Source organism: Phacochoerus africanus, chromosome 11 (assembly GCF_016906955.1).
Source record: "Phacochoerus africanus isolate WHEZ1 chromosome 11, ROS_Pafr_v1, whole genome shotgun sequence".
NCBI classification, from domain to species: domain Eukaryota; kingdom Metazoa; phylum Chordata; class Mammalia; order Artiodactyla; family Suidae; genus Phacochoerus; species Phacochoerus africanus.
Window position 1 is genome coordinate 72,953,469 of NC_062554.1, and position 20,726 is coordinate 72,974,194.

Sequence of the window (20,726 nt, forward strand, 5' to 3'; positions counted from 1 at the left end):
TAAAGCAGCCTTGATAAAAATGCTTCAACAAGCAATTAAAAACACACTTGAAACAAATGAAAAAATACAAAGTCGTAGCAAAGAACTGATGTAAATGACACCCAAATAAACATTTTAGAACTAAAAAATACCCTTTTGTGTGTGTGTGTTTTCTAGGGCCACGCCCACAGCATATGGAGGTTCCCAGGCTAGGGGTCTACTCAGAGCTATAGCCGCCAGCCTACAGCAGAGCCACAGCATGGAATCCAAGCTTCATGGATTCCAAGCTTCATCTGAGACCTACACCACAGCTCACAGCAACACCAGATCCTTAACCCACTGAGCAAGGCCAGGGATCAAACCTGCAACATCATGGTTCCTAGTTGGATTTGTTAACCATTGAGCCATGATGGGAACTCCAGAACTAAAAAATAAAAACTGAAGTAAAAAGCTCAATGGATAGACTCATGAATAGAATGGGTGGGAGAGAGGAAAGAGTAAATGAACTGGAAGACAAAACAATACAAATCATCGATATCAACAACAGAGATAATAAATTGGAAAAATAAAAGTGAACAGAGAATCACATTTTAAAAATGTAAAATCTGTGTCATCAGTATGTAAGGAGAGAAGAAAGAGGGCAGAACTGAAAAAGTACTAGAAGAAATAATGTCTGAAAACGTCCCAAATTCATCAAAAGAAATAAATCTACAGTACACAAATCTGAGAAATTTCCAACAGGATAAACTCAAAGAATCCAATGCCAAGACATGTTACAATTATACTTCTGAAAATTTAAAACAAAGAAAAACACTGAAGTCAGCAAGAGAATAAATAATACCTTTTCTCTATAAAAAAAACTTGAATGGCAGCAGATTTCTCATCAGAAAATGGAAACTAGAAGAAAGTAGCACATTGTTGTTCAAGTGCTAAAAGAAGAGAGGCACCAACTTAAATTCCTAGTGAAAATATCCTTCAGCAATGAAGGGAAAATCGAAGACATTTTCAGACGAGGTTAAAATAAGATATCTTGTTACAGGTAGATCTCTCCTAAATGCATGGCTAAAGGAAGTTATCTAAACAAAAATGAAATAATAAATGAAGAAGTTTATATCATCAGAAAGGAAGACTAAAATGATGAGAAATATGAATAAATAAGTAGACTTTTTTCTTCCTTATAAATTTCCTAAATGATATTTGACAGTTGAAGCAAAATCATAACACTTTATGACATAGTATATAAAGGAAATATTTAAGACCATTATAAGTGAATGAAGGTAAAAGTTCAAAAGATAATGTTTCTGTACTTCACTCAAACTGGTCAAACAATAACACCAGCATACAGTGATTTGTAAGTTTTCTATACATAATGTAATATCCAGAACCACCACCAAAAAAAAAAAAAAACATTCAAAATGCTATAACTAAATCAAAAGGAAATTCTAAAAAAGCCCCAAATAACCCTTAGAAAAGCAGAAAAGAAAACATACACAAAAACAGAATAGAAGATAAAAATTTAAGTGGCAGACTTAATCAGTAATATATAAATAAGTATATGATATTTTAAAAGTCTAAATAACCAAATTAAAAGAGAGAGCTTGACAGAGTGGATTATATACCTTGTTAATTCAAGTGCAAAATGATGTAGTCACTCTTCCAAAATAGTTTGTCAGTTTCTTAAAAAAACTAAATAGGCAATTACTCTAAGGTCCAGCAGATTCACTCCTGGGCATTAGTCCCAGAGAAATCAAGATTCATGCTCACACAAAAAAAAATCTGTGCAAAAATTAGAAATCATACTGGAAACCACTTAGATTTGTTCGGTGGGTGAATGTGGTACATCCATAACATGGAATACTACTCAGCAAAAAAAAAAAAAGCTATTTTAGATTTATGAATCTAGATTAATCGTCAGAAAAATACGCTGAGTAAGAAAAAGCCAGTCCCCAAAGGTTTCAGACTACACAATGAATGTATATATAACATTCTTGAAATGTATATATATACACATATATATAACATTCTTAAAATGACAGAATTATAAAAGAGAACATTAGTGGTTGCCAGTGATTAAAGAAAGAGTAGGGATGTAGCTACAAAATGATAATGTGAAAGATGTTTGTGGTCATGAAAATGCTGTGTATCTTGACTGTATCAAGGTCAATACTCTGAAGATATGCTACTACAGTTTTGCAAGATATTATCTTTTTTTATTCTTGCAAATCTGATAGGTGAGAAATGGTATCTCAGTATAGTTTAAAATCTTATTTCTTTCATTATATGTGGAGGTAGGCAGTTTTTCATATGCCTGATAATTTAAAAAATATGTTTCTTCTTTTATGCTCTATTCGTACCTTTTGCCCATTTTCTTAGAGTTGACATCTTTTCCTCCCTTGATTTGTAGAAGATCTTGGCACATTGTATAAATGGAAATGACTTTCTTTTTAATTTTTGATTTGTCCTTTGATTTTGCTTATGGAGTTTTTCTTTGTTTTATTTTGTTTTTCACAGTGAAACAAATTTTAATGTAGCCAAATTGATTAATCATTTCTCTCATTTTATGTATTGAGTAATGATTAGAAGATATTTCCTGTATTTGGGTTACAAAGGAATTCATCTGTATTTTCTTATAATTTATGTGAGGTTTTCTTTGTATTACATTTAAAACTGTGATGTATTATGGAATTTATTCTGGTGTGGGAGTGAGGTACAAATATGATTTTATCTTTACTCAAATGGCTAACCAGTTATACTAACAATTAATAGGCAATCCCAGTTTTCATGGTTCACATATGCATGGATTTGACTCATCATGGTTTAGTTAAATAACACTGTCCCTCAATAACACAGCCCAAATTTCAATTACCATAGTATATTAGCTGTGAATGATTATACATAGTATACAACTTGCTGCTAGCTCTTCAGTTTACAAATCACTACATAAAGAATAGATGCACATCTTGATAGTGACAAATCATGTTACTTGTTTCAAAGCTAGTTGGTAATTGGTCACTATCCATCAGTTACTCAGTTTGTGCACAGACAATAAAGCATGTAGTTGTGCTCCCTTCTTGTCTCTCTATGTTAAATCCATGTGACATTTTACAAAAATGGATAATTGAGAGAATTGCTCCACAAAGGAGTGTGGCAAAAAAATAATAACATTGCCAGGAAATTTGAATCAAACAGAAATGGAATTTTTTTAAAAAATAGCTGACTGTGGGGATGGTGACATTTCTGCCATTTGAGGAACTCTGCATATGCAGCCAAAAGTATTTTATGTCAAAAATGAGGAATGTGGTTGCAATGAAAAAGATGAGGATGTCCCCGAGGAAGAGATGCCAGTTCTAACTCTTCATAACTTTGAAAGAGCAAAGAATAAAATTTTGGCAACTGATCCAAACTTAGAAATGAGTGTAACAATTTTCCAAGGCTTAGAAAAGATGCCTTCTCTGTTTTATAAGTTATATGGCTGTAAGAAGAAGCTTGACACTGTGAAAACTACTCTTGATAAATTTTTATAAAGAAATAAAACTTTTCATTCTCAATGTTTCTAATGTTTTAAAGTAAGTATACTAAAAAATATTCCTTTCACTGTTTTTTAATTCCCTTGTACATTCATAACTCACAGTAAAGGAATTTCTAGTGCTTTGACAAAAATGTTAAAAGATCATAGAATAATTATACTTTTCCATTAACTATTAAGATTGCTTTACATGATATCAGCTTGCTTGGTCATTTTGTTTTTACATTCCTATGCTACCATGCAAAGTGAGAACTGCCTGTAATAAAAATTCCATCTTTTCCTCTGGGATTTGGGAGGCCCCTTATATTATACACTACATTTCCGCATGCACTTGGCTCTATTATTGGAATTCCTGTTCTATTTCATTGATTTCTTCATGCGTCAGCACAAATTATTGCTTCTATAATTTTTAAATTATAGAAGCAAGCTCACTGATGTTATTTCTTTCCAAAATTTTTCTTGCTTTTTTTGGGAGGGTGGGGAACGCAGGCACAGCACATGGAAGTTCCCAGGCTAGGGGTCAAATTGGAGCTACAGGGGATGGAACCCGCATCCTCATGAATACTAGTCAGGTTTGTTTCCACTGAGCCACAATGGGAACTCCTTGCTTTTTTTTAAGTAATCAATCTTGCTTTGGAATACAGAGACTCTTTAACCTCTTCCTGTTCAGTCTACAATCCTTACATTTCCTCTCCTTGCTTTATTGTAATGGCTGGGACTTCTAGTATGATGTTGAATTGATGAGAATAAGCATCCTTGCCCTGTTCTTAATATTTGGTGAAAGACCTTCAATATTTGGACATTAAGTATGATGTTAGCTTTAGGGTTCTCCCCATTACTCGCCATGGATGCTCTTTATCAGATTAAGTAGTTCCCATATTTACTTAGTTTGCTGAGAATTTTTATCATGAATTACTGTTTTATTGGCTCTTCTTGATTTTTCATTTTCCCATATCAATGTAATAATCATTTCTAGTTTAAAATGGTTTTGGAATTTAATTAGACTCATATTGACTCATAAATTAACAGTGAACTGATAGGTTTATGATGTTGAGGCTTTCTGTTCAAAAACATGATAATTCAATCTTTTAATTCAAAGATATTTTGTAATTTTAGTAATGCTTTAAAATTAAGGCTTTGTTAAGACATTTTTATGTTATGGCTTTACCTGGGTATTTTAACTATTTATATTCTTGATATTATAAATGAGCCTTCATAAATATTTCTAACAGATTAGTGTTTGTACAAATATCATTAATTTCTCTATACTAATTTTTCATCTGTATCCTTTATTATATTCTCATAGATTTCACCACTTTTTTTCATGTATTCGCTTGGATTTTGAAAAAAACTCAGTTATGTGTTATCACCTGCTAATACTAGTTTTACCTCTTATTTTCTACTCTTTGGCCTCTAATTGTAGTTTTGATTTTTTTTTTCTAATTGAATTGACTAAAAAATTCAACCATGTCTAACAGGTGCTGATCCTTGCATTATTCACTGCTTTTGTCAGAAACACTTCCATGAAGTAAAATTCTGGCTTTAGATTGTCATATAAAATTGGTTGAAAATGTCATTGAGTTCTTTATTCTTATACTCTTATGGCTAATCAGTTTGGTTTTAAGGAGTGGTTTCAGGAAGATGTAAAGAAATACCACTGCCATGATCATGTTATAGGAAGTTCCTCAAAGGTTAAATTTTATTTAATAAGAGAGGAGAGAGAGAGAGGCTGAAAAAGAGATTTATTTCCTCTATGACTAGAGACAAATGATTATAGTGGGGAGACCGCTCACCTGAAGGAGACAAAAGAAGGCTTGTTAATCTATAAATAGAAGATAAGTGATGAGAGTGCTATTAACATGTGCAGCTGGAAGAAGTAGCATGACGGGAAAATCCTTATAAGCAATTATGAACTACATGATTGGGAAAGTCAAATGGATTGACCAAGAGCAAATATTAAAAATTGTCTTTGGATGACTCTAAGAACTAATTTGATGCACTAGATAGCCTAGAGATTAAATTGACCACATGTGGGGGGATTCCTGTCCTTTATCTATGGATACATACTCCAAGCTCAGTTAGGACTCAAATGAATAAATGACTTACTTTAAATCAACTAAAAAGAAGCTGGTGAGATTAATTTTTTATTTCTTCAAAATCTACACCTTTTCATCCAGGACAATTTTGACTTCTCACATTTTACTACTTCAAGCTTAATAAAAATACTTTCTTCTCAGAACTAAAATTCCTAGTTCCTAGTACTCTTTCCTTGGAAACTTTTTTGGAGGATACATAACATCTATGATCTAGCTATCAAACCTCCAAGTTATAAAGAAATGACAAAATCTCTAAAGCAAATGTAAGAACTAACCCCCCAGAAAATACTATTGTTAGTGCGAATAAGAGACTAGGGAAGAAGTACATTTGCTTTCTGTTCAGATCAAAGATTTGCGTCTTTCCAGCCTCTCATGAGTTAATAATCCTGAAAAACCAATGTTTGGATAACAAAAGCTTATTTTGGCTTGAACATCCACTCACGGCATTCTGAGACTCCAACTGCACTGAACTTTACCCAAGCAGGTTGCTGTTCATCCACTCAGATCAAGGGATGTTTCCAACCAGGAGGAAAACATATCTTTTCCCATCACACTATAGCAAATGTATTATCAGTGCCTTCTGTGTTGACCTAAATTCAAGGTTGCATTATACTCGTTATCTTGTCGGACTTCAATCAGTTCTTTATAGTTTTCAAATAAGTTTTGGAAATGCTGATTTTGAGTCCAGTTTTTCCCTTTTTAGTATTATGTATGGGCATGATATTGATTTGACCATAAAATTAATTTGTGTGACTTGAGGGAAATAGTATGATGAGTCTACAAAGTCCCTATAAGAATTTCAGTACAGAGGATTTTGCTCTGAATATTGCACAGTTCAGCCTTTCAAATGTGGAAACAATACCTAAGAACTAAGGTATGTGATTATCTTTATTGCCTGGATCCTGAAGCCTGTACAAATCATAATGAAGACTGACTGGGGTATGAATAATAGATATTTAGAGAGGTTGAAGCATGTAAGGAAGGAAACTCCATTTTGACCTAGTAAGCCAGGGGAATGACTTCTCCTGGGACTGTCATGTCAGGGACTACTTGCAAATGCAAGAAAGTTTGCCAGACAGCTGTTCCTGAGAGCTAAGTTTTTATTTTACTGTTTCCTATTTTTGTTTTGTAGGAGAATCTCCTAGACAGCCAAATATTTGTGCTGGAATTATTTTCTTATCCTGCTTCTGCCATACACAAAAGCCAAGAAAATATTCAGTTTGTTTTCTCCACAGGAGCCACATATAGATGGCTGAATGGTGGCACTGAAAAACAGAAGGAAAAAAAATAATTAGTTTATGGAATAAAGGGACGAGAGAGAAAATAAGAGAAAGAAACCAGAAAATAAATCTTTGCCTCATGTAATTCAACTTTATTTAATATGAGAACAATATTAAATATTCAAATTTTTTCAATCCTCTTTGTTTCAGTTTGCCACCTTGGCAAGGAAAAAAAGAAAATGTATATGTATCTCTGTATCTGTCTATCTATCTGTCTGTCTGTCTGTCTGTCTATCTATCTATCTATCTACCTACCCACCTACCTATCTCCTTCATTATGCCCTTCAGAAAAGAAAAATCCTACTTTGGATTGAAATGGTAGAAAATATAACTGTGTGTTAGTAACACATACACATGTGAGTACTGAGGAGGAAGAAATTTTCCTTTACCCTTCTAGGTTTTTCTGGCTGGTCCAAGAATTAAATTAGCGTGAGACAGATTAACAGGAGAAAGTCAAACAACATGTATACATGGGAGAGGCTCTGGAGAACTGAGCCAAATGGCTGAAGCCTTCTCCTTAAGTACCATCTCCAAATTAAGACCAAAAAGAATGTTAGGGAGAGCTGTCTGGAACTTCAAAGGGAAGGAAGGCAATTCACATGGAGACAGAAAAGCAGATGTTTGGTAAACAAATATTTTCTGAGCCACGTGGAGACAATGGGACATAACCTTGAATTGTTTTTGGCTAGAAATAATCTGCATGCCAAAGAGATATTTTGGGGTGGCAAGCTTTGCTCCTCTACAACAACAACAAAAGCAATTTCTCATGTACAGTGTCAAGAACTGTTAGATAAGTATTCAGTTTGGAGGTCTACATATAGGGATAGCTATTGTCATCTGGTTTGAAGAGTTAATATATTTCTAAATTGGAGTTCCTGCTGCGGCTCAGCCATAACGACTCTGACTAGTATCCATGCAGATACAGGTTCAAAACCTGGCCTTGCTCAGTGGGTTAAGGATCCGGCTGTGGTGTAGGTCACAGACGTGGCTCAGATCCCATGTTTCTGTGGCTGTGACGCAGGCCAGAAGCTATAGCTCCAATTCGACTCCTAGCCTGGGACCTTTTATATGCTGCAGGTGAAGCCCTAAAAGGACAAAAATAAGTAAATAAATAAGTTTTATTTAATATTATTTCAGGATGAACCCAATTTTGTGTCCGCATTATTCTACACTGTTATAATAGTAAAAATAATCTGTTAGAATTTCTTAAAATCCATATGCCAAGTTTGGGGCCTTTCTTTTGAAAGCATCCCATTAAATAAAATAGAAACCCTTGCGATATGAGAAATAAGTTGTTTAGGCTTGGGGGAAGGAGGCTCGTAGATGTTAACTAAGACATGAACACCACACTTCCTATTTGAAAACTGCCAAAAGAAATCTATTAGAAGAACATCTCTACCCATGTGTTCAGCATTTTAAAGAGGGGGTCTAGTGTGTGAAAATGTAAGGGTGTCACCCAGAAAAAAATGGAAAACAGAGAAACCCTGTTAGGAAAAGTTACCAGAGGTCATGGAAAGTTTATTAAAAGATGGAGCATAAAAGAAATGTTTCTCCTGTTTTGAAAGAACTATGACATGACATCATAAAGAAGCGGAATGGAGACAAAGGAATTCAATGTAGGATTTCCTTTGAGAAAAAGGAATTTCATCGACTGCAGTTGGGAAACCATTGGATTAAGATAATATTCATGGTCTCTCTCAAATACAAAGTTCTGTGATGTAAGAATTATAAAAGTGAATGTTTATTGCAGTATTATTCACTATGCAGTGAAAACTGTACATCATGATGATCAAAAGAATGGGAATACACCCACGCTCATCTCCATTTAAAAAGTTAGCCATATATGTCCTCTTTAGTGGCCCTTGTCAAGCCTCAGACCTTCTAACAAGATGTGTATTGCTGGGCTGATGGTCCTGCAGTCTGTCAATGGGAAATTACCCTTTGGGATGAGCAGATCACGATTCATATTGTCAAAGCCACAGCATTGCAAAAACTCTCAGGAACATTGTTTCAGCAGGCAAAGTATCTTCAGGAAGGTGAGACATTAGGTAAATGAAGAGAGTAATGATATTTTAAAAATTAAAGCCCACGTTACTGGAAACAAACCAACCAAGAAAATACCATGATGGTATTCTGAGATTGAAGGAAAGTCTGATGTCCTTATCTCCTAACTTGGGTAAAGCAACATGTGATTAATAACCGTCAATATGAAAGGGAAAATCCAGTGACATAATCTTATCTATTTTAATGGCCACCTTCCATTTTCTTTTTCCACCCAGGCATGGTTCCTGTACTTTGCAGGAGGAAATTTAGTCATCCACAGACCAGTACATTGTAAAATTCTGCCTTTCAGACTTTATTTGGAAGCAGGATCTGCCAATCTTGCTTGTGATTTTATGCTACAAGGAATCTTCTTTAGAAACCCACTCTCAGCTCTATTAGTGACAAATTCTAACAAGTGTTATTTTCCTGTCAAACTTTTCATTCTCTCTCATGATTGTTCAATAGAGACTACCTCCAAACTCAAATTTGTAGATTCAAAGTTTATGCTCTATTTTTCCCACCCTCTTGTCTCCCTCCTCCCTCATAGGTATTCAGATTTCTTTATGAGATGGGCATTCTGAGACCAGTCCTCCATGCTGTCTTTCTGTTGACCAGTGTTCCCTAAGACATTTTGAAGTAAAGTTTCTACTCTTTCTATCTCTCTGTTCAAAATCTCTGTTGTCCTTTTATTTTCCACACTGAATGTGATGTGCTGGTTGACATTCTTCTAAGAGTAATTAATTCTTTATCAAATGTTAATATCTTTCTCCTCCCAGGCTGTAAACGCTTCTAACCTAGAATACCGGCATCAATTATATGACTGACAGGCTTTGAGGCATTCAGGGAAGAAAATATTTTTTAAATATACAATTCTCAAAAACTGAAAGTATTCTCCAAAAGCTGTGATGGACCTTACTAAGATTATATTGAGTTTTACCTCACATGTAGGAATCTATCGTGGTATAGCAACCTTTCTTCTGACCTATTCCTTATAATTTGTAGATTGTCTCTGCCCAAATTAAAGGAATTATTTAGCAAATATCTGGCTTATAGAATGACTACACAATACTGATTTGGATAACTTCTTTTCCCAAATGGACTTTTGCCTAGAAATATCCAATTTGGTTGTCCTCCTAGCTTAATTTTTAATACAATGTGCAGGAGTCTTCATTACTTTAGCATTATAAAAATCTAGTTTATGTAGTTTTTTTCCCCCTGGAACTTAGGATATTATATATTTGCTAAGATGCCAATTATAAGAATGGGGTCAGGAAAGTTAATTTGCCAAGTGAAAGATTTCCAGGTTGTCATGGATGAGATGCATTACCTATGTGTGTACACAGGCAGATACTCTAGGAGGGGTTATTGCATTACAGCTCATTAATCTCTCTCAGTTCTCATCAGAGACTCACTGGTAATAATTTTTTGTGTAAGAAATCGCTCAAAGCAAAAGGCTTATTCTTTAAGTGTGACTTCATCAGGAATTTCCATGTATAACCACAAGCTCAGAATTTATGTCTAATTATTTATCGATGTCCATCTATCTTATTTTTTACCAAGTAGGTCAAATGATTAAACAGTTTAACAATAGCTAGAAGTCAAATCTCCCTTAAGAAATTTATTTTGAAATATTTTAAGTTTGATGGGTTTGCTAGAAAACTGAATTAATACCATTCACAAGTTAATTGATCTTAAGTGTGTTGTTTATGTTATCACTTCAAAGGTAAATTGAAAATAAATAAAACCAGATACCTAGCTACTTCAGCATTCATTTTTGAGTAATTCTTTTTCTCTAGTTTCTGACTGAAAAATAAGTAATTAGCTTATTTTCTCTCAGTCTGTTGATTAAGGGACCTAATACTCTCACAAAGTAATTTATTTAACATGGGCAATTATGTATATCTCAAGTATCTCCAGTCACAATACATGTTCTGGGACTTTTAAAAATATGAATTCATTTCACATTAATTAGACTAAAAATTCCACTGGAAATATGAGGTCATGTTCTCAAGATTCCCCTTATTCTCTTTCTCTGAGTGTGTATATAAGATGATTTCCCACGCTTCTACCTGCAGCAATGAATCTTCCAAACTGATCTTCAGTATCTAAGATGGATTTTGACTAGAAAAATATGAAACTCTCTCAGCATACTCAGTAAAGTTTTAATCATTTGGGGAAGGCTTAATGTGGACATAACTCTTATGTATGTGGCGGGGGGGCATAAAAGACTTCTATTTGGGAGGTTACATAACAGACTTCTATTTGGAATTTATTGTTTCATCAAAAAATACCAAGACTTTTATGTTGCTTTATAGGAGGTTGGATGAGAAGCAGCTCTCCCAGCCTCCTGCAGAGGACAGTGATTTCTTATAGGTTTTTATAGTGGATTCCTTCTGAGATTATGTAACAATTTATATTTCTTATTTTGATAACATCATGTCATTTCCACTGTAATTATGATTTATAAGTTATTTAGATAAACTATTTTGGTTTATGTACAATGAGGTTTTTGTGTGGTTTTGCTTTGATAATTTTTTTTTTCTTAGTATTTTTGAAAACTGATCTAAATTGAGTCCTATCATTATCAGAATTACTTAGGATAACAGAATGACTTCCTTATTGCATTTTGTTTTCCTCTTCTTCAATATGGAATCATTGACTCTTGAGAATAAGTGAAAACAATACTTTTAGTTTTTTTTTCTGTCTCTTGTATTATCCTTACCTTGAGTTCATCCCAAATTTTACATGTGATTTGGTCTTTAAAATATTTTGCATTCTTTGAGTTTCAAAGACTGTGAATGCTAAACAGTGATCTACTTTTTATATCACAGTTCACAGAATTCCAGCTTACCTGGACTTTAATAGATAAAAACTGTATAGCAGGAAGATTTCTAGATCTTCAGGTATTTCTTCAACCTCTGAATTGACTCAGCATAACCATCCATATTGAATGGAGTTTAGGATCTTAATCAACAAGGCAAAACCAATTCCATTTACTGGGTTGTGTACAAAGCCTTTAGGAAATAAGATATAAAAGTATAATTCTATTGCTATGCCTTAGAGTCATATGTGAACTTATCAAATTTGTCTTTATGACTGTTATAGAAATCCCAAATGTAGATCTCCGTGATGAGTAGTCATATTCTAAGTATTTTTGGAGAAAATATATTTTCTCCTTTGGAATGTTTCCAGAAATTATGTTTGGTTTTTTGTTTTGTTTTGTTTTTATTTTCTTGTTTTTGCTTTTGTTTTTTTTTCTTTATACCATAAAGTAACTACACAGTTATAATTTTGTTGTTCTTTTCTGTGGCTGCCATGCTTTGCTTTCTCAATACTACCAGAAATAGCAGTTGGACTTTTATTTCTTTCCTTTGTTAAGTTCGGCTTTAAAGCAGATTCAGGGAAGGAAATAGAGGAAAAATTTCCTCCTTCCCAATACGTTTTCCTCATCCAATAAAATAGATAATTATGCTACTGTCTTCTTGACATGCTGTATAAATCAACTTCATAAAATTGTATTTTTATCTTAGACATGAAGTTATTAAGCACAAAACTGGACCTCTTTTAGGGAAAAGGAACCAATTACATACAAGGATATACTTGAAGATAAGGGGCAATCATGGTAAATTACTTGTTTGCATGTTGCAATCTAATCCTTCTTGCTTTCAATGAACTTAGTGAGTTTATTGGCATTCACATAATTTACTCTGGAGATAATGATATAATAAGAAAACCAGTTTATTTTCTCTCACTTAGCCAAGAGAACATAATCAACAAAAAGATTTTATGTAACCATAGAGACTTCTATTTTTTTCAAAAGATATTCAAAATCCAAGGTATCCAGAGAGAAAACTTCATTACTTCAATTAGTTATTTCCCTGAAGCTAAATAGCTGGCTGTTGATCTAAGAATATACAAGATGGTGTATTCCGAGGATTAATCTTTTTTGTCAGTGTTGCTATTTTTATTTTTTTATTTTTTTGTCTTTTGTCGTTGTTATTGTTGTTGTTGTTGTTGCTATTTCTTGGGCCGCTCCCACGGCATATGGAGGTTCCCAGGCTAGGGGTTGAATCAGAGCTGTAGCCACCGGCCTACGCCAGAGCCACAGCAACGTGGGATCCGAGCCGCGTCTGCAACCTACACCACAGCTCACGGCAACGCCAGATCATTAACCCACTGAGCAAGGCCAGGGATCGAACCCGCAACCTCATGGTTCCTAGTCGAACTCGTTACCCACTGCGCCACGACGGGAACTCCAGTGTTGCTATTTTTAGAGTGGTTTAAATGAAAGTGTCAGGTTATTTCTTAAAAATGACTGGCACAGTATTAAAAGAGCAGTTGATTTCATTAAATCTTATTATAATAATTCTGAATTTTACCATAGACTTTCAGTGGATTTATTAAAAAATTGTCTCAAATGTATCATTAAACATAATAATTATTTATCGTAAAGTCTCTAACCATTGGCTGCAAGTGCATTTTTTTCCCTCAAGGTTGAAAGTTTGATTGTATTAACAAGTGAAAAAAAAAATATTATGTTTTAAATCTGGAAAGAAAGCAGTCTCTCCTTTGGTATATCTTTCTTGCTTCCCAGTTAGGTTAAATTTGCAGCCCAGTGAATTCAAATAGTTAAATGTACTTAAATGTCATACAAAGCATAAGTAAAGATAGGGCATATAATGGGGACCTGGTGGGTTTGTCAGTGGAACCTTTCTAAAAGCTATTAGAAAAACATGAATTTTAAAATTGATGGGAACAAAATGAGGACTTTCTTTGCTAAGTTTATGTTATTTATATACTGTGGAAGCAGCTATGAGAAATGACTTCAAGGTCAAACTTACCACTTAACATACATCTGGCACTGGCATGTCCCAGTTCCTTGCTACTTCTGTAGCTGTGTAAACTGACTGTGGTGACTCAGTTTGAATCAGTAGTTAAATAGCATCTACTTTTTAATTGGCTTATCTATTCATGTACCTCCATCATTCAACATTCAGTTATTGAGAATGTACCATATATTATGCATTGTATCAGGCACTGGATATAAAAAGATAAATAAGACATAGTCTTTGCCCACTAGTAGCTCACTGAGTCACAGGGAAAAGGTGGTATGTTAATAGTATACAAGAGCAGTAATGGAAGTATGTACATAAATCAGCAATTGTATACAATAGAGGTTGATTTGCTCTACATATAAAGACCAGGCAATAGTTCACAAGAGGGGGCAATATCTGAGTTGAGCTTTCAAGCATCATGAAGAGGAACTGACAGCCATCTGGGTTTTGAGACACCTATAAGAGTTTGACAGACAATAGAGAAAGAAGTCCTAGCATGCAAAAATACACAGAAAGAATGAACTAAATCAGTTTATTCAGGTAGGGAGAAAAAAAATATTAAGAGAAAAAAAGGTAGGGATAGACTCCTGGGAAACAGTTTTGGGCAGAGGACCTAATTAAGCAGATGGAAAAAGGGAAGTCAAAAGAGACGGAAGGAAACCTGGGAAGAGGTGTGTTTCCGAATCCAAGGGGAGAGACAATTTCAGACAAAAAGTAGGCCACCTGTCAATGCTGAGGAAACACCAAGTAAAACAAAAGCTTAAAAATTATATATGACAATTAATCTTTCAGCTGATCTTTTCCAAGCAGTTTTAGGAGAATGAAGTAGGTAGAAATACAAACTGCATTTCCTATTCTTTGGCAAAACTGGTAATAAAACTGAAACTTCCACCCTCAGAAAGTTTACATCCTACTTTGGAACATAAAACCCAAGTGCATTTATTGTATGAGTTAGCTCTGTGCTGCTATAGAGTTACCACTATGTGGTGGCAATGACGGAGAAGCTGAATTTGACGCCAGCTGAAAGAGGAATAAGGAAAGAAATCTGGGGCTAATAGATGCAAATTATTGCCTTTGGAATGGATAAGCAATGAGATCTGCTGTATAGCACTGGAAACTATATCTAGTCACTTATTATGGAGCATGCTGGAAGATAATGTGAGAAAAAGAATGTGTATATATATATATGTGTGTGTGAGAGAGAGAGAGATTGGGTCACTTTGCTGTACAGTAGAAAACTGATAGAACACTGTAAACCAGCTACAATGGAAAAAATAAAAGTCATCAAAAAAAAAAGAAAGAAATCTATAGTTATGGGACTACAAGGCTGTGAGGAGTAGTGTTTGGAAACCCACAGTGACACTGCGGAGATTTTATGAAGGAGTATAGATAGAAACTTTAAAATTTTGCCAAAATATATTAATAGAGTATAAGTGCAATCTTTATAAATTAAAGTATGTGAGGATTACCCATTGAGAAAGTGAGTTCCTATCATCTCTAAACAGGGAAAAAAAAATTTGTCCCAAGGCAGATCCGTGAGAGCTGAAACTGACATGTCAGGAAATGAAAAATTGGGGGAAATGATGTTGAGGATATTTAGATGCATTTAAATATTTAATATTCTGTGAGATTTACTTTTACCTGCCTTATTGCCTTAAAAATAAAAAATTAAATATATTTGCTAAAATGTCAGCATATAAAATTACTTGTGACTATGTCATGTAGCCAATTTTATTTTCTAAAAATCAGTGGAAATTTCTGTCCCTGTCAGTGATGTCTCTTTATTTAAATTCAGTCTGGAAAATGTTTCTAAGAAAGTAGATGTTGTTACTCAAAGAAACCATTATATTTTAGCTCTTCTACTTACTACATTCCCATTGAGACCCCTGCATTTTATCACTTATTCAAAAGAAATGTGTGTGCTTACAAATTATTTTCTATGATGTAAAAAATTACGTTTGTATATGTGTATATATATCTATGTTATGAGGCAACACAACATCCTAATAAATGTGGTTTGTTGGGTTAAAAATATCTTTTAAAACACAAGTTCATGAAAAGAGGAAATAAAGGGGAAAAAGTGTGTTTTTCTGTAAAAAGTTTGGCTGAAGAACATTACTTGCTATTTAAAATTAATTCTGGCAAAAACAAATCAATAGCTTGACAGACTCAAAGTTCAAGCCAGCAGGAGAAGTGATTTAAGTTACATCTATCTAGATTTAGGACATTTGGCAATTTAGCATCTGTGTTCCCAATAAAGGTCAATAAAATTCCTTTTTCAAATTGAAAAGCAGGATAAGCGAGGAGAATCTTAACTAAACAATGGTCTTAGGCTTGGTTTCCAAGAAAGAGGGAATTATAACAACTAAAATTCCTTAAAATCAAATGAAATATCGTATTTGATGGGGGAAAATACACTGGTTCTGGGCTCAGCCACCTGTTTTCCTGAATCCGTACACAGAAACAAAATAATATGGGGTACACATTAAGGAACGGTAGGTTGAAATCCTTTGGAAAGGTCATAGATAACATAACCTGAAGTGTACATTTCCTTAATTGTTCGTCGTTATTCCTTGTTCGCCGTCCAAAAGCAAGCAGGCAAGGAGATACAGATATAAAGATGTATTAATAGTTCTAACCACTTTTATAAATAATAAATATCTGTCCTTGGACAAAAATGACTGGTTATACATCAAAGATAACTGACAATCTGTTAGATCTAAGAGTGGATCAATCATTTGTATCACACCCCATAACCAAGAGTAAGAATTGGCTACACACAATAACTTTATAGAAGCTGAATTTGGTTTGTTCTTATTTTCATCCTTTAACATAGTCTTAAAGTTAGATTAGTCATCACTGGATCAGCTTAAGAAGCTACAAATCAGGTTAAAATAGAAATGAGAAAGAAATCAGCAGGTCGGAAATGTATGTAGATTGCTCAACCTTCACTTTTAATATTAAGCATTGTTTTCCCATTTTTTCCATATTATTTGGTCTTTCACCTTGGCTCCAACTCTTCATCCACTTTCTATAAAAAGGTGACATAATTTAAAAGTTGCTCTTGCCGATGATGATATGATGATATATTCCCAAAAGACACTGCATTGTCCCCTTGCCTGTGGATAGTGGATACTTCAATCCATGGGAATCAGATGCAAAATTTTCAACACAGAGGAGATTGTTGACTAGATTAATTCCAGTCCAAAATGAGCACTGATCCAGGATCTGGATGGGCTTCATTTATAAAAGGGAAATAGCAAACATGCTATAACTGTTCCCCATCCACTTTTAGAAACACAGTCACCAGTATAAGTCAACTTTGGTCATGTGATAACTGGTTTAGCATGAGCTGTTCAGTCCTAAAAGTTTTGGCATGGGCATGTGGAATTCTGCTTATGTTTATGGAGGAGTAGCTTGTATCAGAATAATTATTCTGCAGATATCAACTATAAACTCTAGACAAAATATTAAAGAAACTGATGTTGACTTTTCCTCTGAGGTCATTAAATCTTGTGGGTGTCAGATAATGAGGTCTGTGGCAGTCATAACAGTTGAAAAATAAGGGAGAAAACCTCAAGCTGAGGGAGCCACAAGGGGAAGGCACAAAAATATGGGTAAGAACTCAAATACCTGAACCATGCTTGCACAGAGAAGACTGCAATGAGCCCTCTGTAAACGTCAGTTGGAACTCAAAAAGAATGGAGTGGAGATTTCAGCTGCTGCCTTCTTCACAAGGGAGACAGAATTGGAGACAGATCAGCTAAGGCATTTGCTTGCTAGAACAAGATGCAACACTATTCAGAGGAAGATGGCAGAAACTGGAGGCTCTAAACCATATCATATGCGTGGCTAACATTAAAAAGACTGACCTTATCAAGGGCTGGTGAAGATGTGGTACAACTAGAACTCTAATTAGTTGCTAACAGGATTGTAACATGGAGCAACCACTGTGAAAAAGTTTTTCAATTTTCCAAAATGTTAAACGTACATCTACCATATGATCTAGAACCTATTCTGCTACATACTTACATAAGAGAAAAAGATATCTATGTGCATACAAAATTTTTACATGATGTCCATAGCAATTTTATTTGTAATAACAAAAAAACACCAAAACCGGCTCAAATGTCTATAAAAAGATGAAAGGATAAACAAATCATGGTATATTTCTTATAATGTAATAAAAAGGGATAAACTGTATATACACACAACATCCAAATAATTATGCTGAGCAAAAGCAGACAAAATGATTATATACTGTATGATTCAAAATATATATATCCCATATATTTATATACACATCCCATGCTGTCTATATATTTTCAGATAACATGGAGTAATCTATAGTGTCAGGCAGAAGATCATTAGCCAGTAGTTAAGGGAAGTGAAATATGTATGGATAGAGGCATGCATGCATGCATGGATGATGTATGGATGGATAACAAAAGGCCACAAGGAAAGGAAACTTTTGAGGACAGTGGATATGTTCATTATCTTGACTATGGTTATAATTTCATATATCTATCTAGCTAGCTAGATATCGTTTCATAAATTACTAGACATATAAAGTATAGGAGCTATCAATAGAAATCTCAAGATAATCCAGATATTGGAATTAACAGACAATAATTATTTGGTCATAATGAATAAACATATCACATATGACTATTATCAGCAGAGAAAGGCAAAGTATAAAAAAGAACTAATTCTAGAACTGAAAACTATAATATCTGAAGTGAAAAATTCACTGGATAGGTTTAATGGCAGATTGGAGACACCAATTTTGGTCAGTAAACTTGAAACTGGATAAATCGAAATTATCTAGCCTGAAAAGGAGAAAGAAGACCGCAAAATTAATATAGCTTCAGAGACCTTGGGAAATGTGTGAAGCAGTCTAGCTTGCAGTTGGAGTCACAGAAAGGAAAAAGAGGAAAATAAGGGCAGAAGAAGTTTTTGAGGAAATAATTACCAAGCTTTTGCCAAATTTGATGAAAAAAATCAAACTTAAAACAAAAAGTCTCCATAAATCTTAAGGATAACTGCAAATAAAACTACAGCTAGGCACACTGCAATCAAATTTCTGAAAATCAAAATTAAGAGAAAAATGTAAAAGTAGTTAGAGAAAAATGACATTATATACAGGGATATAAAAGGTGACCCACATCAGACACAATGTAGTTCAGAAGACAAGTAACCATATCTTTAAATTGCTGAAAGAAAAAAAAAAATCTGTAAACACAGAGTTCTGGTCTTCCAAAATTGAAGTGAAAAAAAGATATTTTCAGAGAGCCAAAAACTGAGGGAATTCATCACCAAAACGTTTGCATTATAATTAAGTATAATTAGGCAGAAGGGATTTGTCTTTAGATGGAAATTCCGGTCTAAAGAAAGAATTGAAGAACTACAGAAATGATAAAGATGTCAGTTAATATAAGAGGTTTTTTATTCTCTTATATTAAAAAACATGAATTACTATGAAGTTCAAAATATATGTAGATGCAATATATGACAAGAATAGCATAGAGAATATAGGTTGCATAAATGAAAAAATATTTTTACAAGATTCTTATATTTTAAGATTCTTATACTTTATATAAAGAAGTGTAAAATTAATCTTGAGTAGGCAGAGATAAATTAAAGATACATAATGTAACATATAAGAAGATCACTAGAGAAATAACCCAAGAATAATAGCTATAAAAGTTAAAAGAAGAATAAAATGAAATGCTAATATATATTCAGTTAACCCAAACATAAGTCAGGAAGGAAGGAAAAGGGGCACAATAAAGATAGGAGACAGGTAGAAAATGTAGCAAATGATACTTCAACTTAACCAAATCATTAACTACATTAAAGGCAAAGATTTTCAGACTGGATAAAAAAGGAAGATCCCATTATATGGAGTCTGAAAGTTATGTACTTTATAAGAAAATAGCATAAATAGATATAAGAATTTATAAAACAGATATATAAGAAAGCTGAAGCGGTTCTATTAATATTAGGGAAAAGGAGTTACCATTGTGGCTCAGTGGTAATGAGCCCAACTAGTATCCATGAGGATGGGTGTTTGATCCCTGGCCTTGCTCAATGGGTTAAGGATCTGGCATTTCCAAGAGCTGTGATGTAGGTTGCAGACATGGCTTAGATTTGGTCTTGCTGTGGCTGTGGTGTAGGCCAGTAGCTGCAGTTCTGATTCAACCCCTAGCCTGGAAACTTTATGCCACAGGTGCGGCCCTAAAAAGAAAAATATATATGTATTAGGGAAGAAATTCAGGTTAAGAGAGAACAGTTTAAAGGAAGAAGGATTAATTGATCATTATAGGAAAACAGTCATAAATGTGTGTGTGCCAAAAGAGAGCATTTCAAAATGCATGAAGCAAAAACTGACCAATAGAGGAATAGGCAAATCCACAGTCAGAAATGAAGATTTTCCTTGCCCTTTCTCAGTAATTAATAGAACAAAAAATTAGGATGTAGATGTAAACAATATTATCAATAACTGATATCATGGAACACTATATCTAAAAACTGTGACATAACACTTATTTTCAAGTGCGATTGTTATATGCTGTATCATAAAGCAAGTCTTAATAAATATCAAAAATTGAATTATCACAAAGATAAAACAAAATTAAACTGGAAATCAACAATAAGGTATCAAGAAAGTCACTAAATATTTGGAAATTAAACAATTCACTTCTAAGTAACCCATGAAAGAAATTACCTTAATGAAAGTTAGAAAATATTTTAAACTGAAAATAAAAACAACATATCAAAATTGGTGGAATACAGCTAATCCAGGACTTATAAATTTATAGAATACTTACATTAGGAAAGTAGAAAGGTTTAAGATCAATTATTTAAATTTACCTAAGAAGCTTAGAAGAAGCTGAACAAAAGTAACCCAAAGTAAGTGAAAAAGAAAATAAATAAGGACAGAAATCTACTTAATCTACTTAATGTA